At 43.1% G+C, this 18650-nt stretch overlaps 1 protein-coding gene across 2 annotated transcripts in view; it reads right to left on the reverse strand.

Moving 5' to 3' along the window:
• LOC135902066 (uncharacterized) overlaps nucleotides 1–8954 on the reverse strand; it is an 87554-nt gene extending 78600 nt beyond the window's left edge. Inside the window, exons 1-2 of one of the 2 annotated variants that reach the window (XM_065431970.2) lie at nucleotides 7263–8954; nucleotides 6886–7104 (exon numbers count right to left, since the gene is read on the reverse strand). The gene's annotated coding sequence lies outside the window, so the exon portion shown is untranslated. The remainder of the gene's footprint in view (nucleotides 1–6885; nucleotides 7105–7262) is intronic. The other variant, XM_070537074.1, reaches the window with a different exon arrangement.
• Nucleotides 8955–18650: the final 9696 nt, after the last annotated feature.

The following is an 18650-nucleotide window of genomic DNA, read 5'->3' on the forward strand; positions in this document are numbered from 1 at the left end:
CCCAACGGTACAGACGGCGCGAATCAGCTGGCCTATACCTATGTCGGTCTATATGTCCGTCTCCGACAGTCGTTGTGCATTATTTGTGAGTATTTTATTATTTGAACGAAAATATGCTCAGACATACAACTTTGCTACACTAGAACAACTCGCCGTGGTTGCTCAGTGGCTATGGGGTTGGGCTGCTGAGCACGAGGTCGCGGGATCGAATCCCGGCCACAGCGGTCGCATTTCCATGGGGGCGAAATGCGAAAACACCCGTGTACTTAGATTTACGTGCACGTTAAAGAACCCCAGGTGGTCAAATTTCCGTAGTCCTCAACTACGGCGTGCGTCATAATCAAAAAGTGGTTTTGCACGTTAAACGCCATAATTTAATTTTTTACATTAGAACAACGTAACATCCAACGTTGTATCGCCCAGCAATTCTGTAAGGTACCGGCGTGAACAGCTGCAAAAACAGTCTCTGAAATCGTCGTACATAGAGCGCAGCTATCGCGGGCGTGACACCACAACTGTTTGCAGCATTTTCTCGACCTAAATGTCTATTATCTACTTTACAATAACGCCAGACAGTGCGCCTTTCCTGAGTGAAGCTGTTTTTGCGTTTTATTTTTAATACTGCCCCATGCTCTCATCCTGTAGTGGAATTTCGTAGGCCTACTTACCAGCCAACAGATTTTACTTTGACTTTCACAAATTTGAGATGTAAATGTGCCATATCACGACGCATGAAGAGTTGCGCTTATGCATACACTTTCTGATTTCCTGCGCACTGTTGACGTCGAAACTTTCCTCGTGACAGATATTGCGCTGAGCTATTAAACAAGGGCAGCTTATTCGTCTTTCAATGAGTAATCTCTCATGCAAACACAAGCTCACGCAAATTTCCGAATGCCCATCCACGCAAACCCTAATATAACAGTATATCAACAAGTGACCGGCGCTTCTTCAACCAAACCCCTGGGAAGAGGAGACTGCTCCCAGTTGGGTTGTTGCTGTTCTTGTAGCCTGTGACACGTGTGGCTCCTACCCACGATGGGGGATTGGGGAAGAAATGGGTGGATTATTGCAAATAAATATAGAGCATCAAGGTCCTAATATCTATGGGAATAGCATTGAATAGGGTTGAATTACCAGTTAAAATAATATCAGAAAGGTGATGTTGAATGAGTAATACCTTATTTAAAATTAAACTAAAATAAAAATATAGAAGGGCATTCATTTAGTTTCTGTAAGGAATGTTTCGACAACGAAGCATGCATCCCTGCGGCTGAAACCCGAAGTGGATGCCCCGAACGAAAGGATTGCAGTTTCTGTCAAGACCAGGCCAATTCTTCTAAAAGGTATCTCCAACAATCTTTTTATTAACGCACTAAAGCGGTGACAAGATAGAAGGAAGTGCTGTATCGTCTTCTCCTCATTACAAAAAAAATAGAGGGGAGAGGGAACCAAACCCGGCTTGTGTAAATAGAAATTTAGGGAGGGAATGCGGCCGACCAATTTGCTGAGGCAGACCTCAAGCATCTTCGTTTAACACGATTTGCTAAGCCAGGGAAATGCCAGGTGATTGTACTCTGGAGAAGCAGTCAAATATGGGTTTGATTTGGTATTACTCTTCTTGGTATTTATAAATGATATTGCAGCCAATATATCAGTTAAAATACGTCTGTTTGCCGATGATTGTATACTTTACCATGAGATTTTGTGCAACGACGATCAGGAATTGTTAAATATGTCTTTACGTAAAATTCAAGCCTGGTGCTCAACTTGGCAAATGTGCATTAATTATAAAAAAACAGTAGGTATGACTGTGACACGTAAAGTTAATCCTTTGAAGTTCCGCTACACCATCGATAACAACGCCTTGTCTCAGGTTACAAAATACAAATACTTAGGAGTAATAATTACATCAGATTTGAAATGGAATGACCACATAACGTACACCGTAAATAAGGCAATGAAACAACATGGATATTTAAGAAGAACCCTTAGTAAATCCTCCACAGAAATTAGACTACTCGCGTACAAAACTTTCATTAGATCAATTCTAGAATATGCAGCAATCGTTTGGGATCCACACACAAAGTGCAATATTACCAAACTTGAAAATGTCCAACGCAAATGCGTCAGGTTCATATATAATTGTTATAGTTGGAAAAATCCCCATCAGCCCTTTTGCAAACAGCCAATTTAGAGACCCTACAGGTAAGACGACACCAGGACAAACTAAAAATGTTCTACTTAATTTACCATAACCAACTTGGAATAAATAAAAATGCCTATTTTCATTCAATTGCCCAGCGACAAACCCGTTCCTTCCATTCGAAGAAGGTGAGCGAGTTCTTGTGCAGAACAAATACATTCAAAGCCTCATTTTTCCCGAGCACAATTCGTACATGGAATAACCTACCTGCCAATGTGGTTGAGTGTTCGACGGTGTCTTCTTTCTTGAGCGCATTCCGCAATAGCTAACGTTACTTCAGATTGTCGTGGCATATTGTTTGTACTCCGCTTTGTATGGCTTATGTGGGTTCTTCTCATGCCGTACTTGCTCGACCAAATGTACATTGTATTCCTACATGCTGTATTGTTATGTACCCCACTCCTGCCTAAAGCCTGACATCCAGGCTGGCAGTATGTAATAAATAAATAAATGATAAGGCTAATCTAATTGATCGCATCGGAAATCTTGCAGGCGTGATCTGTGCTGTCACTGGTATAATAGGAAGAACAGGGCCGGATAGTGATGCATGTGCCAGTGGGTCGGCTGTTACATTAAAAAACAAACCTTTATGACCAGGCACCCAAATCAAATGAACACATTGCACATTGGCACGAACTAGTAAGTGAAAGAGTTTTAGCATGGGTGACTCATTATTAGCTGTAAGGCAAGAGCATACAGAAAGGGAGTCAGTAAGAATAGCAGTCGTTGTAATCATTTGGTCTAATTAACGTAAAGCTATAGTTACTGCTAACAGCAAGGCCAGAAAAATAGGCACAAAATCAGGCTGTGTTAAAGAAAAAGACCAGTCTAGCGCTGGCCAAATTATTCCAATGCCAGCTTTCTCCCCGCACTCTGAGGCATCTGTTACAATGATAATGTTTGTGTTTAGGGTGTTTAGGTGGTCTTGCAACATGGCGTTTAAGATGCCGTAAGGGTGTAGTTTCGCGTGGTTTGGGAAAATGTCATCTAACCTGATGTCTGGGTAATGTCAATACGTGTTATTAGGAAGCACATCACGAATTTGCATATTCAGTTGTTCAAGCAACGTTTGCAGAAATATAATCTGTGGTCTATAAAACCTGGGCCACTGAACTGGAAAAAATTCTGGATTTGAGATGAAAATAATTTGAGGACGATTTTATGGTGACGCATATAGCCTTGAGAAGGTCTGAACGGTCAGAAGGGGAAATCGGCATAATGTGGGTGGGATTCTTGCTTCCAGGTATAATACGGTATTTGCAACGTAATTTCGAGGGCCTCAGCACAGACGTAGTGCCTCTCGTTCTAACAAAAGCAGTGGACGAAGCTTGTATGATGGAACACCTAAGAATAAAACACATCCAAATTCTAACACCGTATGAACGTACATTTTACAAACCATCAAAAGGGATTTCCTTCGCATACCTGTTCTTCGATTGCTTAATTTGCGCAAAATGCCCATTGTACGAGCTCCTTTTGTCGCAATATATTCAATATGCTAGATTATGATAGATTTCCGTTGTAAATAACCCAAAAGTACTTTAGTGACTCTACTTGTGAGATGTCTTCGAGATGATAGTGAAGCGATATGCATACTGGGTCTTTAACTGGAAAAACAAGTATAGCACACTTATTAGCATTTAGGTTTAAATGTAAGCTATCCAGCCAGTGTGCCAATTCCCTTAGATACGAATGCAAAATTTCCTAAAGAGAGTATATGTCACTAGCGATACTAAAAAAGGCAATGTCATCAGCATAAACGTAGGTACTGACTCCTGGGTGAACGGGGATTCTGCTAAGTAAAATAGTAAATAATACTGGTGACAGTATTGATCCCTGAGGCACACTTCTTGTTTGCTTATGTTTAATAGATGACTAGCCGCTTCGAAAACAATAGAATTCCCTGTATTTTAACAATTCATGCACGCATGCTACAATATAGCCTGGAAAACAATGGCTCTGTAACCGATTTGTTGAAATTGTGTGTTCAATGCTGTAATAGGCTTTACATATATCTAAGGCATATAAAGCCGCGCATTGCTTTTTCTGTCTGGCGGTGTTAATTCGAATTTCAAGGTCTATATGAGCGTGCCATATTGAATAGGCAGATCGAAATCTGCTTTGGCAAGGACTCAACAATTGATTTTCGACAATAAACTCTATCATGTGTCCGAGAAGCCCTCTTTCAGTAAGTTTCGCTATGTTTGATGTCAGCGCAATTGGTCTGATGTTGTCGATAGTGTACCTCGCCCCTTGCTTTTAGAGTAACGGAATAATTTTGGCGATCTTCCATTCTTGTTGAATCAATGCATTGTTAACAGAGTAGTTTACCAAGTTCAGAAGCTCACGAGGAGCCTCCTGAAAGAAAATCTTTAACTTTGCATTTGTTACTCCGTCCGGGCCAGGCGCTGTACGTGGCAACCGTAACATAACTTGTGCTACTTCAGAATGGGATATTTCTATGTAGTCCGAGAGTGCAGGAGGAAAAACAGAACTTTGAAGGCGCGTTGCGAACCGGCTCTACAATCCTTTAGCCAATAGCTCAAAGGACTCCTGCTTTTCCTGTGAGGTATTGACGAATGAGTCTTCATTAACGCTCATTGGGAATCTGTTTCTGAAACGAAGGTAATTAAAAAAAGCACGTTCGTTTTTAGATTTAGAGAGATAATCGAAATGGTTTTTATCGTACTCATCTTCTGCGTGTTTAATAGTAAGTCAGAAGGTCGCCGAAATGAATTGATAATCTTTATAATTTCGTGGGTTCTGATTATGTAGAAGTCTTTTCCAAGCAGCTTTCCTTCTTCGATAAACTCGCGTGCACTCACTGTTCCTCCAAGGACTAGACGGGGAGCACTTAGCTGTCTGAATTACAAATTCAGACTTTTCTCGGGTCATCTGTAAAGCTGAACATATATTTAGGCCAATTCCTTCGTCCTTACTACTAATTAATGATGCAATGGTAGAGCGCAAGCAGTCTTTAAATTTTTTGCATTTCAGAAATGTTCTGCCTAGTCGTTGAACTGTTGTTAAAGAGCATGCAATTCCAAAGTATACCAGGAGATGATCACTGTTTGTACCGAAATCAATCGTAGTCCAAGATGTCACGGCGACACTTGTTCTAGAAAACGTCAAATCTAACACTGAGCGAGATTGCTCACGGAGAAATGTAGGTGGTCTGACATTAAGGCATGAAATATTTTTATCTATGGTCCAATCCCATGGATGCGTTCCACATGCATCTGTTTTGTAAGCCCATGACACGTGATGCAAGTTTAAGTCATCAGTGAGGACGACTTCTTTTTGCATCTGGCAAGCGCACTATCCAATTAGTATGCACTGTGTACGCCTGTGGGGAAGTAATCACTTATAATCGAAAATGAACGGTAGCCTGGGATGCTAAGGTGCACTGCCAAAATTTGACAATCTGGAGACATTAACCTAAAAGCTATTTTCGCATTAGGACAGATCTTAGATGATAACAAAATCATTAAACCACGTCCAAGTGAAAGGCGATCTAATCGAAAAGATCGCGAAAATCTTTAAAATGTAAATTCTTCTCAGGAGTAAGCCAGGTTTCTTGTAAGATTATGACGTCAGGATTAAGTTGAGTTGTCAAGTAATTTAAGTCTGTTAAAGCAGAGAACAAAGAACGACAGTTCCACTGTAGCACTTTTAAAAAAGCTATGGTGATTATCTAATTGACATTCACCGACTACGGTGACAATGAACTTTCTTGGATGACAGAATGAGAAATAGGATTACCCTTTTTGTTTTTGGTATATGGACAGGAAGCAGTTACAGGAGACGAAGTTCGCTTTTGCGGCCTGGTATCATCACCCATTTCCATGTCGACCTGCGAGTCTGACTGACGCGATATACAAGGATCGGATCCTGCAAATATTGGATCCAATGTCGTACTCGGCGCTAGGACTGAACTGGCTACCTGTTCTGCAACATAACAATCGATTTGGTGATTGGTGTGGCAGCTGTTTGCAACAGCTGTGTCATCTGCGCAGTAAACACTTGTGAAATACATTCGGTTACACTTGTGACAATATGTTGCATAGCCTTTGTCATTGCTTTTCCTACTGCTGATTCAATGAGCTTTGGCAAGCTGTCTTCATGCAAAGTAGATTGCCTCGCAGTGACGCCAGCGTATCCAAAGGCTCTTTCTTCGGCCACAGCAATAGCTTCTCGCCTAGAACTTCGTCGCCTGTCAATAATCTCGTGTAACTGTATTACGTTAGGTCTAGCCGAGGAGTTTCCATAGTCAGCCGCATGGTTCCCTCCGCATAGGCAGCACGTTTGGACTTTAGCTGTGGATTCATTGGGAGAATGATCGTCGCCACAGGCACGACAGCGCCCATTTTATTTGTAGCCTGCTGCACTATGGCCAGAATGCCAACAGTTCCGACACTGAAGTGGACGGGAAGCGAGAGGTTCTATTCTAAAAATATGTGGCCACACTTTTAATCAACATCGGCAGGACATGCCCGCAAACGTAGCAATAACCGATCCTGTGGTAACTTTTGCCCGTTTACAAATCGGTTACATCGGTATACAGCTATGACGCCAGCATCACACAGTTTTTCCCGAGTCTCAGTTGGGCTCAGTCGAGAGTCTACGCCCCGGACAATCCCTTTAGTGCATGCTAGGTGAGGAGGAATAAACGCACTCACCGGGACAGATGCGAAAGTCTCGCACTTTAGGAGGTCTTCAACACTGGTCGAATCTGATGACCTACAAGCTTTCCCACCTCTTCCAAATCGCCGGACATCGCTTATCATCTGCAAATGATGCGTCATGGCTTGGAGCTCGCCCTGAACAGCTTGTGGGTAGTTCAGCCGGATGAATCCACCGTTCGAGGGCACCAGCGCGACTGCGATGCTGCAACACCGCTGCGGAAGAAAGATTGCCAAGGCAAATCATCAGGCAAAAGGGAGGCTGACCAAGGGCTGGGCCCTTGCTCAGGAGAGTTTTTAGGCATCAGTTTTGCTTCAATCAGGAAATAAGTCCTACAAAAATTGGCTAAGTAAGATAACAAGGCCAAATCTACCCAAAACTCAGCTAAACCACCAGGCATGTTCCAGCTTGGGCACACCGGGGCGGAGCACCGAATGCTAGATCGAACTCCGAGGACGGCCAGCTGACAGGGGAGCTCCTTCTTCTACTTCTTTCCTTCGTAGCGACAGGTAATGATGATGATGATGATGACCTCATGTTATGGCTCATACCCACACTGGGGGATTGGCCAAGAATTGCGTGCTGAAACGTTCACCTATTCTTTTTGAAGTGCCACTTATTCGATGATTAAAAAAAGATATGACGAAAGAGAGATAAGAAAACATGCAAAAACAAATAAAATACAAGACAAAAGTTAAAAAGTTATTCGTTTTGTTGACTGTATGTAACTGCAAACGGCATCAAATACGTCCCTGTGGCTGACCCCTATAAGTGACGCACCGAAAGATAGTATGATTTCTGGTGATAACATTAACCCTAATTTTGCGAACGCAAGTACTAGATGTCTTTTTCTTAACAATTTGTATCGTCGACATACCAAAAAAAAATGATCTAGTGATTCTGTTTCTTGACAATATGGACACAGAGGTGATAGCGTCAGACCAGCCCTGTGTAAATATAGGTTTAATGGAGGGACACAGCAGCGTAATCTCGTGACTGCTACTTCTGATTGTCTTGATGGACACTACTGGATTTTCCACGGAAATTTGAGATGCTGATATTCTGTCCATGTTGTTATTGGGTCACTGACATCTCTATGAATTGAATATTTTCTATATCTGATTGCTGTTATGTGAGCCACCAATGGAAGAACCAACATTATAGGGCCACTCAGGGATGCTCGCGCTAATGCGTCTGCCATTTCATTTAAATGTAAGCCACAATGTCCAGGTACCCATAATAGTTTTAGAGAATTCAACTGCGGAGGAACTAATGTTAGAAACGTCTTTATTGGTGGGGAATTGGGTGAAGCCGTAAGCGAAGTACAGACCGAAAGGGAATCTGTTATAATAACCGCACTTATTGAGTTCGACGGTAGTTTCCGAAGCGCTAATAGAATTGCTAGAAGGTCGGCTTCAAAAACAGGTGTGAAGTCTGGCAGTCTCAGGGAGAATGACCAGCCAAGCGGAAGCGAGAAGATGCCTACGCCCGCCTTTTCGTTGTTCACTGAAGCGTCTGTAGCTATGATGTTATTTGTTTGCACGTGTGCTAGGTAATCTTGCAACAGGTTATATAAAAACGTGGCTGATTGAAACTTGGAGTTTGGGGGGAAAATGTCATCAAAATCTATCTCAATATTCTGATGTGATTCGGTTGACGGAATTACCTCTCGAATGTTCACATTCGGGCTATCTAATTGTTTTTGAACAAATATGATCTGTGGAGTGTGAAATCGAGGCCAATGAGCAAGGAAGAAGGAATTTGGATCATTAATGAATGCGTATTCAGATCGTCTAAGCGGCAAGCTGTAAAATTTCAGGAATGCTTGAACTGTTAAGATGCGAAATCTGCAGGGCAATGTTGGAAGGCACGCTTCTTGGTAGATAACATTAATAGCCACAAACCTGGGGAGTCCCAGACACAGGCGCAGGGCCTCACGCTCCAAAAGACCCAGAGGCTTTATTTTATAAGCAGAGCCGCCTGAGAACCAGACACACCCAAATTCCAATATGGGGCGAACACACATTTTATAAATCATCAACAATGAATCCCTACGTAGTCCATATTTCCGGTTACTCATTCTGCGCAGAATACCTAAAGCACGTTGTGCCTTACCTGCTACACTCTCTATGTGTGGACTCCATTTGAGTTTTCCATTATATGTGATTCCCAAATATTTTAGGGACTCAACCTGCGGAATGGGTTTTTGCTTATAAGTTATAGAAATTGAAACCGGATCTATGACTGAGAACACTAAAATGGCGCTTTTGCTTACGTTTAATGACATACAAATTGTCTGAAGCCATACTTCTAGCATGCGCATGTATCTTTGTAATTTTTGGTATTTGTAATTTGCATGCGCATGTATCTTTGTAATTTTGGTATTTAGGGTGGGCGCGGAAGCACAAGTGGAATGAAGGACTCACAGCGCATCTTTTTTGTTGTGCAGCTTCTGGGCTTCCTTTCAAGCAATGGCCCGGATCATCGAACGCCTCCTGCTGTCCAAATCCCTTGTTGCTGCTCGACATCGACACGCCCGGCTATCAACTGCGCCGCCACTGAATCTTCACGTGCGTTAGAGGGCAGAGCGCCCAGCCCTTCTGACGTCATTCCTTGCCCGAACCTCGAGCAACGCCATCCACCGTCAGCGACATCGTCATGGGCGATAACGGACAGTTTAAAAGCACGCACCGCTTGCTACCACGCTAGTGGGCGCGGAAGCACAAGTGGAATGAAGGACTCACAGCGCATCTTTTTTGTTGTGCAGCTTCTGGGCTTCCTTTCAAGCAATGGCCCGGATCATCGAACGCCTCCTGCTGTCCAAATCCCTTGTTGCTGCTCGACATCGACACGCCCGGCTATCAACTGCGCCGCCACTGAATCTTCACGTGCGTTAGAGGGCAGAGCGCCCAGCCCTTCTGACGTCATTCCTTGCCCGAACCTCGAGCAACGCCATCCACCGTCAGCGACATCGTCATGGGCGATAACGGACAGTTTAAAAGCACGCACCGCTTGCTGCCACGCTAGTGGGCGCGGAAGCACAAGTGGAATGAAGGACTCACAGCGCATCTTTTTTGTTGTGCAGCTTCTGGGCTTCCTTTCAAGCAATGGCCCGGATCATCGAACGCCTCCTGCTGTCCAAATCCCTTGTTGCTGCTCGACATCGACACGCCCGGCTATCAACTGCGCCGCCACTGAATCTTCACGTGCGTTAGAGGGCAGAGCGCCCAGCCCTTCTGACGTCATTCCTTGCCCGAACCTCGAGCAACGCCATCCACCGTCAGCGACATCGTCATGGGCGATAACGGACAGTTTAAAAGCACGCACCGCTTGCTGCCACGCTAGTGGGCGCGGAAGCACAAGTGGAATGAAGGACTCACAGCGCATCTTTTTTGTTGTGCAGGTTGGTGGTAACCTTTTCCTACCTTGTAAATGTTACAAGACAGACGACCGATTTGCGGTTGTGCTTCCGTGCCCAGAAGCATTGTTGAAACCCTTCTGTTCTTTGCTGCTTTTGCTTTGTGGCGACATTGAAGAAAATCCAGGGCCTGACAAGGCCATGGCGGAACTAATTCAGATGGTCAAAGAGACAAATGAGCGCTGTATTCGGATCGAATCTAACCAATCCAGTATGTCACAGGCAATGGCGGATCTTAAGATTTCCCATGAGACGGTTTCTGCTATTGTAACCGACATTACCGCGCGGTTGCAAACTGTAGAAAATAGGATTAACGATCTTCCAAATCTGCAGCAAGAACTATCTAAGACACGTCAATCGCTAAACCGCGTGGAACAAGAGGCGGTTGAGCTACGAGCCCGCCTTGACGAAGCCGAAGATAGGTCTCGACGGGACAACCTACTGTTTCACGGCATATCGGACACTTCAGATGAGAACGCCCGCCAGTCTGAAGAAAAAGTTATTGCTATGGCCCGTGACAGGCTGGACATTCACATGTCACCTAAAGACATAGCACGTACGCACAGAATAGGCAGATATGTGACAGGCAAAGATCGACCACTCATTGTTAAATTTTCTTGCTTCAAATCAAAAGAACTCTTATTATCTAAGCGGTCTGCCTTGCGGGGTACCGGCATCAGCATTACTGAAGATTTCTCCGCACCAACTCGCCATGCTCGTAAAAAACTGGTGGAATTCGGCCTGGGTCTAAAAACGCCTTTTAAGCTGCGGTACAAACGGCTATATGCAAACAAAAAATGTTACATTTATGATGCTTCCGAGAATTCCGTCTGCGAGGCACCTTCCAACACCACTTCGCCAAGTACCGATGCCCTTTCCCCGAGGGCGACCCGCTCAGGCCGTGCCTACTCTGCTGCTAGCTAGGACAGTGCGAGGGGTGGCGGTACCCCGTCAGTGCTTTCCGTGCTTTCTACAAATATTCGCAGTCTTATCCCGAAAAGAGACAATCTAAGCGCCTTAATTAATGATGCAGATGCTGATATAATATTGCTGACTGAAACTTGGCTATCTGACAAAATTTCAACCCGTGAACTTTTTCAGTGCGAGAAAAGATTCACCGTATATCGTCGTGACCGCGCTGAGAGAACGGGTGGCGGTGTCCTCATTGCCGTGAATGAATGTTTTGAATGCACTCTTTTGAACATTCCATGTAATTTAGAAATAGTGTGGTGTTGTATAACCATTGCTTTTAGAAAAATGCTTTTTGGAATTTGTTACCGCCCGCCTAACTCCAACAGCTCTTTTTGCGAAGCAATTCATGATTGTCTAAGCCAGATCTCAGCCAGATTTCCCGGTATACCAGTTTTTCTTCTAGGTGATTTTAATTTTCCATCAATCCAATGGTCTCATTTATGTCCGCTTGCAGAACCTGCTTCCGCCGAAACTAGTAGCTTCCTAGCCACATGCTTGGATTTCAGCTTATCGCAACTAGTCCGCCTTCCTACACGTGTTACTTCTACGACATCATCCTTACTAGATTTGATACTAACGTCATCTCCTGAAATTGTATCAACAATAACTCACCTGCCAGGGCTCAGTGATCACGACGTGATACATTTTTCTGTCTCTGTACCAACTGCTAAAAGGAACAAGCGCTTTAAACTTATCAGAGATTATAATAAAGCTAACTTTGACGCCATTAACACCAATCTTTCTTCCTTCCTCGACAGTTTTTGTATATCTTACACTGACGCATCAGTCGAAGAATTGTGGGCATCATTTAAATGTAAAGCAGTGCATCTAATAAACAAATACATTCCCCTAAGAAAGGTTTATCAATCATCTAACGCACCGTGGTACACCAGACACCTTAACCGACTATCTAACAAAAAAGGCAGACTTTTCCGTGCTGCAAAACAATCGTCAACTACTGACAAGTGGTCCGCTTATGCCGTCGCAGCAAAACTCTACTCCAATGCTTTAAAAGAAACTAAATTTAATTTCTATAACACCACGCTTCCATCATTACTCAGAACGAATCCGAGACGCTTTTGGAACGTCGTGAAAAACCGCGATAGTCAAGGTATAACCCTTACTAATGAATTAGGTGAGATAATCCCAAGCCGTTATTGCGCGTCTACACTGAACATCGCTTTCACCCATTCATTTTGCCCCACTCATTCAGGCAGCTCTCCACCATTCATAGCACCTAGTTTCTTTCCAATGGAACCGATTTTACTCGACTCATCTGGTATCCGCTCTATTATTAACAAACTAAAAAGATCCTCTTCGTGCGGTATTGATAGCATTACGTCCAAATTCTTGCAAGGTACTGCCGAATATAGTTCCATTATATTAAACTTGATTTTTACAAAATCTCTGAACAATAGCTCTTTGCCCAGAGACTGGAAAAAAGGAAAGGTGATTCCACTTCACAAATCAGGCGACACCCATAACCCATACAACTACAGACCTATTTCCTTGACATCAGTACCGTGTAAAATATTTGAACATATAATTTTCTCTCATCTTGTCAACTTTTTGGAATCAAACCAGTTTTTTCATAACAGTCAACATGGGTTCCGTAAGTCCTTCTCATGTGAAACGCAGTTATTAACATTTTGTAGCGATCTCCATACTTTCCTAGACGCTGGCTTTATAGTAGACTGTATATTTTTAGATTTTGCAAAAGCCTTCGACAGAGTTAACCACCACTTACTCCTACTAAAACTCGGCCAGCTAAATATTGATCCCCTGGTCTTCAACTGGATTCGAGAGTTTCTAACCGTACACAATATGTAAGCATTAATGATAATGATTCTCCTGAAGTTCCGGTCGGTTCAGGGGTACCTCAAGGCTCTGTTTTGGCACCCTTACTTTTCTTAATTTATATCAATGATCTTCCTAACCAAATTTCAAGTTCCATTTGTCTATTTGCTGACGACTGTGTTATATACCGCAAGATTGAAAGCACTAACGATACTTTAACACTCCAGGATGATCTCAGTAACACTGCAGCATGGTGCAAGCTTTGGCTAATGGAACTAAACACTTCTAAATGCAAAACAATGAGAATTTCCCGTAACCAGTCAGCCTGCCCCGCCTACATACTTAATGATACTCCCCTTGACCCAGTACTTTTTTACAAATATCTCGGTGTGTATATTGCTAACAATCTTTCATGGAAAAGACACATCGAATACATCACGTCGAAAGCCAACCGCATGCTAGGCTATCTCAGACGTAACTTTTCTTTAGCTCCACCGAAACTAAAACAACAACTCTACGTCACTTATGTCAGGCCTAACCTCGAATACGCATGCTCGATATGGGACCCTGGGCATGCTACTCTAATAAATATCCTTGAAAGTGTCCAAAATCGATCGGTCCGTTTCATTCTTAACAATTATCACCGTACTTCTAGCGTTACTAACATGAAACTTGCTCTTGGCATTCCCCTTCTCTATTCCCGAAGAAAATTATCTCGTCTTTCGCTCTTTCATAAAATTTACTATCATAACCATGAGCTCAAGTCCCGATACATTACACCAGCATCTTATGTCTCCGCACGTATCGATCATCGCTTCAAAGTTCATGTACCTGCGCAGCGCACAGTCACCTACACACAGTCATTCTGGCCGAGAACGTGTCTTGAGTGGAACCACCTGCCTGCGTCACTAGTTGCTATCACTGATACAGACCGTTTTCGCAGAGCACTGTCAAACGAATTATAAGCCTACTTCAAAACTGCGTCACTATCACGTTGTCACCTATTGCTATCGTTTTCTTTCATTGCTATTATTCCATGTTTTCGTTTTTGATATTCTTGTTACTTGATTTTTAAGTGTTTATTTTTGCCTTGTTACTTTTGTGCTTTATTGTTGCTTATTTGCTTGTTTGTTGCTTTATTGTTATTATTGTTGCTTTATTGTTGCGCTATTGTATTTGTTGCTGTATATTATTTGCGGTATAACTGTTCTTCACTTCTCCTTGTATATATTTTATATGTACTGATATTCTAATGCCCCTCCCCTCTATAATGCTTCTTGTAAGCCCTGAGGGTAATAATAAATAAATAAATAAATAAATAAATGTGTTAATGTCAATGTCGGCAGCAAAAAATGCAATGTCATCTGCATACACGTAAACGTGCACGTCCTGACAAGGGGGGATAGAGCTCACTAATATATTAAATAATAGTGGGGATAGGACAGATTCTTGGGGAACTCCGCGAGTTTGTCTGAATTTAGACGAAGAACATCCGTCCTTGAAGCAATAAAATTCTCTTGATCGCAAGAATTCTGCCACCCACGCGGTTATATAATTGGGCAAATTACGACGCTGCAGAATATCCAGTAGAATTGAATGTTCGACGCTGTCATAAGCTTTAGCTATATCTAATTTCATCAAAGCAGAATATTCTCCCCTTTTCCGGGCAAGTTGGATGCGGCTCTCTAAATCAGCTGGGCACACCATATTGAGCAATTATCTCTAAAGCCTATATGATTTGGACTTAATATTAAATTATCCGTCATCCAGATAGTAATTCGGCAGTGTAATACCCTCTCTATGACTTTGACCATATTAGAAGTAAGAGAAATAGGTCTGATGTTTTCTATGTTATAACCTAGTCCTTGTTTTTTAGGTATCGGGATTACTTTAGCTACTTTCCAACCGTTAGGTATCCAGGCTTTGTGTAAGGAATAGTTTATAAGGTTTAGAAGGTCTCTAGGAGATAGATAAAATAAAATTTTTATCATGTGCACGGTAATTCCATCAGGACCAGGTGCTCACAAGGGTAAGTTTCGAATCACTTGGGATAATTCAGGCAATGTAACTTCAGTATACACTAAGGATGGGGCTACTTTTTGCAAACTGTACGACATCGATGACGTGAATCTACTCTCCAAGCCTTTAGCCAGGAGTTCAAGAGATTTTCTCATTTCATCGGGAGACACATTGACATAATCAATATTAGCTGGCGATGGCAGAATTTTCCGATATCTCATATATCTAACAACGATTTTTTGTTTTTAGATTTAGAAAGGAAATCATAGTGTTTCCTATCATAATCCTATTTAGCTTTAGCAACTGCACGTTTAAAGACTGCAGCTTGAAACTTGTAATCAAACCAATTCTTGGAGCATTGGTTGTAGAGGAGCTGCTTTCAAGCTGCCTGTCGGCGTCGGTGGTCTCGCGTGCAGTCTGTATTCCACCAAGGGTTGTAAGATGTTTGCTTTGCAGATGTAATACTGAATTCAGCCTTTTTGTATGTTCTTTTAATTACCGCACAAAGTTTCATAGCCTTGGTGTCTTCCTGCATGCTCTTCGGAATGAGAAGCCAAATATACCTTAAGATTGGATTTAAATTTATTATAATCTACAAATACGCGTACCTGGGAGCACGATGGAATAATCGGGCAAGCAATTTCAACCATTATTGGAAAGTGGTCACTGTTGGTTGCACAGTCCAAGGCTGTCCAGGATGAGTTAGTGAAGGACGAACTTACGAAACTTAAATCCAATGCGGAGCGGGACTGTTGACAAATATATATAGGAATTCTAGAGTTCAGACAACACAGATTATTATCTATTGTCCAATCCCACAAGCGTTTGCCACATTGGTCAGTTCGAAAGCCCCGAGCACGTGTGATGGGAGTTGAAATCTCCAACCAGAATTTTGTCCTTACACCATGAAGTCACTGCTGAATTCAAACCTCGAGTGTTCTGTACACCCGCAGGAAAGTATGCGTTTACTAACGAGAAAGGTAGACACCCTGGTATAGTTATATCTAATGCGAGAATTTCACTTTCGGGGAAATCTTTGCTTTAAGGCTAATTCTGTTATTGATAAAGAAAGCTAAACCTCCGCACTTCGATGGACGGTCCAGTCGGAAAGATCGATAGTTCGTCAATTGAGAACTTTGATGTACTGAAAGCCATGTTTCTTGCAAAGCAATGATATCCGGGGAGAATTTCGATGATAGATACAATAAATATGTTGCTGCTGAGTAAATTGATCGGCAATTCCAATGAATAATTTTGAGGAGACCTATGGTTGCGTAAGTATGGACTCAGTAACTGCCTTACCTAAAATGTTTTCCTTTAAGAAATTTTCCTTGGTAAGGCTGTCTTTCTGATACTTTTTTGCCTTTGCCTGAGTTAGAGTCGTAGCTTTTTTAGACAAAGGGGACCTGCATCGTTTTAACGATCGAGGATCCGTGTCCATGTCATCTGCGCCCTCTGTATTATCGTTGGCGCCTGTGCATTGGGTCTGGTTAACATCGACTGGTGTGATTACAATTTGGGCATCTTGCGACGTGTAATTGGCGGTTACTTCCTGGTTTGAAGTAGGTGGACACTCAGTAGTTCGCGAAGTTATACCAACTGCTGTTGTTGTTGCGAATATCTGCGCCATCTGGCTAGTTAGAATATGTGTCAGGGACTCACAAAGGTTTCCAGCTAGGCGCTCAATAGATTTTTCCATTGCCCGTTCGATGGCATTAGCAATAGAAATTGAAAGATACGCATCCGTTGCTGTCACCTGGCGGGCTGTGGCGCCGGCGTATCCCTGTGCCCTAGAATGAATTTCCGCTACGGCTTTTCTACGCGAACAACGTCTTCGTTCAATGATTTCCAGAATTTCAATTTCCCGTGCCTTTGCTGAGCAATTAGAATAATTTGCAGGGTGCGCGTCATTGCAAAGGCAGCACCTTTCTTTCTTGCTTTTGCATTCGCTAGCATTGTGCTCTTCACCACAAATTCGGCATCTGGAAGCAGATCTACATCCTGTTAACGTGTGTCCGTAGTGCCAGCATTTCACACATTGGAGGGGACGAGGGGACAGAGGTTCCACTCTGTAGATTAGAGGTCATGCCTTTATCTCTGAGGGTTGAATTGTCCCTGCAAATGTGGCTATGATGGACTCAGTAGGGATCCTGTTTTTCTCGACCGTACGTCCACACCGTTAAACTGAAATTACACCCGCGGGTGAAAGCATCTCTAATAGCTCTCTCGGTGTCATGTTCACGTCGACGCCACGGACAAGCCCTTTCACACATGCCAAGCTGGGAGGAATAAATGCGCTCACCGGATTGGCAGCAAACAGCGAACACTTTAACAGGTCTTGTACACAGGACTGGTCCGCCGACAAGCAGAGGACTCCACCTCTGCCAAACTGGCGGACCTCAGAGATGGTCTGGAAATGGGCCGTCGCCGATCGCAATTCCGCCTGAATCGCTTTCGGATTCTTCATCCGTGTGACTCCGTTATTGGTTGGGACAAGAGCCACAGGAACTGAGGTGATGCCGTTGCGTAGAAACAGATCCACAGGTAACTCCTGCGGAGAAATAGAAGCGGACCAGGGGAAGGCCCCTGGCCCAGGTGAAGAAAAGGACATCTGCATGGTCTGATTAGCTAAATAATAATAGGACTAGCAAAACTGTTGAGAAGCGATAAAAGAGAAAAAAAGCAGCTATGCAATGCTAGGCCAAAACCCTGCGAGGCGAGAGCAGTTCCACTCGCGGAGCTCCTTCTTCTACTTCGTTCCTTCCTACCGACAGCTAATAATCCTTCGTCTACTTCACCCACCAAAATATGGAAACAGTAGAAAAAGATGAAGCAGTCAGGACTCCGATATTTCAGGTCAATCTGCATGTAGAGCACTTACAGCATCTTCGAATTCGAAAATTTTGACAGCCTTTTTGGCAATGGTACTTCCGCATTTACGGAAAGTACACTTGCTTTATTACCTGCGCATCGTGGATTGCACTTGAATCAAATGGCTGATTCATTCGCACGACTCTTGGCGAATCCGTGTGAGTGGGTAAGCGCCAAACTCATCAAGGACATCATCATTATCATCAGCACGAGCATCCCTCAATGGCTCTGTCATATCCGTTTCGCCGACAACAGCTTATGAAACCACGGCTAGGCAGAGGAAGTTATCCATCTGGCAAAACTCAACGATATTTATACTAAAATCGGCTTCTGAATTGCGCCAGCTTTCCTTTACGTGGTATAACAATGGGTGTTCGTCTATGTAATTTGATGTTTCCTGTACAAAACTGGCGATGACGTATTGCGCCCCTAAATTTTTACTTACACAAGTCTGTTTTCGCTGTGTGTTCTTTACGTTCTTTTTGTAATGCATCTGAATGTATTGAGCCATTTTTTATCTCGTGCGACAATCTTTAGGACAAAGTAATCTCTGAGTTTTAATTTCGACGACTTGGACTTTCCTTGATAATACCAACCATTATTTATTTTGGGGCGACTTCACTTGCATCCAACCACAGGGATGCCTTCGTAGCAGCATACAATTTTATTAGAGAAACAAAAAAC

Source organism: Dermacentor albipictus, chromosome 4, assembly GCF_038994185.2.
Source record: "Dermacentor albipictus isolate Rhodes 1998 colony chromosome 4, USDA_Dalb.pri_finalv2, whole genome shotgun sequence".
In the NCBI taxonomy this organism is placed as follows: domain Eukaryota; kingdom Metazoa; phylum Arthropoda; class Arachnida; order Ixodida; family Ixodidae; genus Dermacentor; species Dermacentor albipictus.